Genomic DNA, 4,775 nt, shown 5'->3' with positions numbered 1-4,775 from the left:
AAATAAAAAATCTTTTCTGTGCTCATCATATGATTTTCATCTTGTTTTTCTCACAGCATTTAGCATGATACTACCTACAAAGAAAATCAGTAAATGTTATGGAATTGATCAAAATAAATTTCAGCAACTATATTAATTAGGATAAAAATCATGAATAACAGATAAACACAAGACAAGAGTTTATTTCCCCCTCATGAAAATTAAATTTGGAGGAAGTTAATCTAGGGCTGAGTGGCACTCCATCACGTCAGGAACTGGGCTCTTTCTATCCTACTGTTCCACCATCACTTCCTGCAGCCTCTACCTCATGGTCCAAGGTGGCTGCTCAAGCTCCAGCTATCAGACCACATTCCAGCAAGCAGGAAGAATGGGTGGCTGGTGATCAGAAGAAGAGACATGCCTCTTTTTAAATTTTTTAAAAATCGTACTGTCTTTATTGTCTTGAAATTGCATAGTACTTTGATCAGGCATACTTTTAAATAGACAGCAAGGTAGCCCACTTGAAACTACTCTCTTACACGGGATATTTCAAGCTGTTTTACTACAGTCAGGGAGCAGGGACCAAAATGCTGCCTGGGCTTTAAAAGAACCATAATCAGGTTAAACAGAAGATCGAGAGTTGGGGAGATTTCCTTCTTGCCATAGATGAGAAAGAAATGTTGAAGGAAGTTGAAATTTGGACTTAGAGGAGGCATAGGAGATGTCTGGAGGGGCTTCACTGATAGCACGCAGTGGGATTTAGGGGCAGTCTAGAAAGGAAAGGAAAGGAGAAAGGAGTCCAGAGGGTCAATGCCTTGTGCTCAAATCTGAGATGAATGCCACCCACCAGGAGCAAGCCCAGAGAGCTGGGTCTGTACAGTCTGGGTGTTAACATGGCTACAAGACATACCCCTTTAAAGTCACTTCCAGGAAGTCATATATAGCACTTCCTTTTAGAAACCATTTGTCAAAATATAATCACATGGCTACCCTTAGATGCAAAGGAGTCTGGGAAATACACTCTTTCACCTGTGTGGCCACGTGTCACCTATAAGTTGGGGGTGTTATTGCTGAGGACGAAGGGAAGACAGATACTGGGGCAAACTGTCCCAGCAGTTCAGATTGATGTGTAAATACTATGAAGAATGGGAAAGGTCCCAGCCCTCTTACAGGAAGCTGGTAACATGTCCTGTTTTATCTTCCACTTAAAACTAGCGATACCTTTAGAACGGATGACTTTTTACTTGTAAATGTTCACTTACAACAGAACTCCTTAAGGAAGAAAGACGTACATAAAACTAGTTGACTAAGTAGGTTTTTAAAACTCTTCTTATTATTATGAACAATTTCAAGCAAATACAAAAGTGGAAGTGTATAATGAGCCTTCATCTACCCATTACACAGCTTCAACAACGATCAATTCATGATCCTCTCGTATCCCTGAACCCCACTCACCCCGCTATGTTATTCTGATGTGAATCCTAGATATCATAGAATTGCATCCATTGGTATTTCAGTAAATATCTCTAAAAATGAGGACTTTTTAAAAAGGCATAACCACAATATTATTATCACACCTTACAAAATTAGCAACATCTTCAATATTATCAGCGATTTTGCCAGTGTATGAATTTCCCTGGTTGGCTCACAGTTTTTTTTTTAAAAAATCATTTCTTTGAAAAAGAATCCAGACAAGGTCTATACATTGTGGTTGGTTGTTATGTCTTTTTGTCTTTTAATCTATAGCTGTACAGTTCTGCACAGTAGCCACTTGCCACATGTGACTACTTAAAATAGAATAAGTTAATATTAATACAATTAGAAATTCAATCCTTCAGCCACACAAGCCACATTTCAACTGTTCAATAGCCATATATGGCTACCATATAGTGCCTACCATGTTGGACAGCACACATATAGAACAACTCCAGCATCACATAAAATTCTGTTGGACAGCACTGCTATGTAGGATGCCTCTCTCTTTATTTCCTTGCAATTTATGTGTTGAAGAGACTGAGATGTATGTCTGTAGAAGTCCTCACTTTTTATTTTATTTATTTATTTATTCATTTAATGGCTGCTGGCCAGTATGGGGATCTGAACTCTAGACCTTGGTGTTATAACACTGCGCTCTAACCAACCTTCACATTTTAACTCTGGTGATTCTAACCCCCTGGTGTCATTCAACATGTTTCCTTCATTCTCTGGACTCCCTCTAAACCAGGAGCCTTGCTCAGATTCAGGGCTGATTCCTTGATGCCATTTAAGATGACAGGCAACCAAATTCTCAGTATTGTGTTGAAAAGCACAAAGAGAGATCAAAATCTGGAAGGATGTACACTACAACATCATCAGTAGTTATTCTGGGGAAGTTGAATGACCTTATTTTTTGCCTTAGTTTTATTGATCTGTTATTATTTTTTTCCACAGTGAGCATGCCTTTCTAATGAAAAATACACAATAGCTGCTATTTATTGCAAACGATGTGCCAGACACTGTGTTGAGATTCACTTACATTAGCTCATAGAATCCCCATGACAATTTCATGAGGTAATTACCATCTCCATTCTGCAGTAAACACTCAGAAAGATTAAGTAACTTGCCCGAGGTCATATGGTCAGTATTTGGTAGATCCTGGATTTAATGTCTCAACTGCCTGACTCTCAAGGGATTCTGATTTTGGTAAGTTGTGATGTGCAACCTGAGAGACTTCATTTCTGGAAGAATCCCTCAGGTCTGGGAACCACAGCTCTCTCTGCTCACCACACTGCATCATCATTTACGAATCATCTCATCTCCTCATGCCAAAGCCTCCTCTCAGCTGAAAAGTATTCTGCGTCTGTCACATATGAAGCTTGAAGCACAGTGCTGGTGCAGAACCTGTGCAGAAAAGATGTACTTTCCTCTCCCCCGTTGCCCATGAGAGGTGATGCTTGAGAGTTGATCATGGCAGCAGCTACAGTCTTCTAAGTCACCTCTGCATCTCCACATGACTCCCCACCAGTCCTTCCTTCTCTCAGTTGCCATCCATGCAAACCAATTTTTGTTGGGCTCTCACTATATGCCAGATCCATCAGGACACATTGGCGCACCTAAACAGACAAAAATCCCTGCCTTCATGGAGGTAATGGTTGTGGGGGTTGGAGCAGAGATTTAAAAAAACAAAAACCAGATAGTCAGATATAGAGAAAGCCAGATGGGGATAAGCTATTAAGAAAGAAAGATAGGTTGAATAGGGATTGTGTGTATGTGTGTTGGGGGTGGGGGGGAAGGTGGTAGAGACCAATCACACACAGCCTATTGTAAAAGTGTTGGCTCCTAGCCTGAGGAGGATGGGAGCCATAGCAGATTTGAGGACAGGGATGATGTGGTCTAGCTTATTTTTAACAGGATCTCTCTATTTGAAGACTAGATTGAAAGGGGAGCAAGAACGGAAACAGTGAAACCAGCTATGAAGGCATTCTTATAATCTCGATAAGAGATGTGAGGGCTTGAGCCAGGGAGGGGACAGAGGAGCTGGGATTTATCTGGTGTGATTCTAGATAAACTCTGAAGGTAGAATTGACAGGATTTGCTCTGGACTAGACACATGAGGGAGCAGTCAAGGGTGACTGCATAGCTTTTGGCCTGATCCAACAAATTCTGGAATTTTTAAATAATTTTTTTTTTTTTAAAGATGACTGGTAAGGGGATCTTAACCCTTGGTTTGGTGTTGTCAGCACCATGCTCAGCCATTGGGCGAACCGGCCATCCCTATATGGGATCCGAACCCGGGGCCTTGGTGTTATCAGCACCACACTCTCCCAAGTGAGCCACCGGGCCAGCCCTAAATAATTTTTTAATAGTTGTTTTTTGGCAGCTGGCCAGTACAGGGATCAAACCTTGGACCTTAGTGTTAATCAGCACCGTGCTCTAACCACCTGAGCTAACCAGCCAGCCCTTCTGGAATTTTCTTTAACAGAACTGAGAAGACTGTGGGAGGAATAGGTTGCATGGGGGAAGATGAAGTGTTCAGTGTGGGTTATGCTAAGTTTGAGAAGCTTTTCAAACATTCAAGGGGAAGGCTGGCCTGTGGCTCACTTGGGAGAGTGTGGTGCTGATAGCACCAAGGCCATGGGTTCGGATCCCTATATAAAGGGAGGGCCGGTTAGCTCACTTGGGAGAGCATGGTGCCGAGAGCACCAACTCAAGTGTTAAGATCCCCTTACCAGTCATCTTAAAAAAAAAAAAAAAAAAAAATTCAAGGGGAGTTGTCAGGTAAGTAGCTGGATATGGGAGGTGGGAGTTGGGAAAGTTCCAGGTTTGCGATACATACATAGGTGTCATCCTCGTGTGGCCGTACACTGAATGAGTTCACTGAGGCCATGAATACAGAGAGAAAAGAGAACACGGAACTCATAGGATGTCTCCCATCCCCGTCCCACAGACGCCCTCTCCAGTGAGCTCTGGTCTTTTCCATAATAAAATCCAAACTTCTTATCATGTCAACCTTTCCTGACCTCCAGTCCTACCAATTCTCTCCTAGTTCTGCCAGCTCTCACTGCGCTGTTCTTGCCTTTCATCTGATAGACCCAGTTCATGCAGCCCTACTTTGTCTGCCATCCCCTCTGCCTGAACATACCGGCTGTAGATTTCTGCACAGCTTGGTGGCCTACTGTGCTCACAGCTCTGTTCAAACACCAGCATTGCAGGAACCTTCCCTGATTCATATAACCAAACAGCCCAGATTCATCTCCATCCCATTTCTTTGTTTTATTATTATTATTATTATTATTATTATTATTATTATTATTATT

Source organism: Galeopterus variegatus, unplaced genomic scaffold (genome assembly GCF_000696425.1).
Source record: "Galeopterus variegatus unplaced genomic scaffold, G_variegatus-3.0.2 Scaffold765, whole genome shotgun sequence".
Taxonomy (NCBI): domain Eukaryota; kingdom Metazoa; phylum Chordata; class Mammalia; order Dermoptera; family Cynocephalidae; genus Galeopterus; species Galeopterus variegatus.
Note: the sequence above shows the minus strand (reverse complement) of the source record.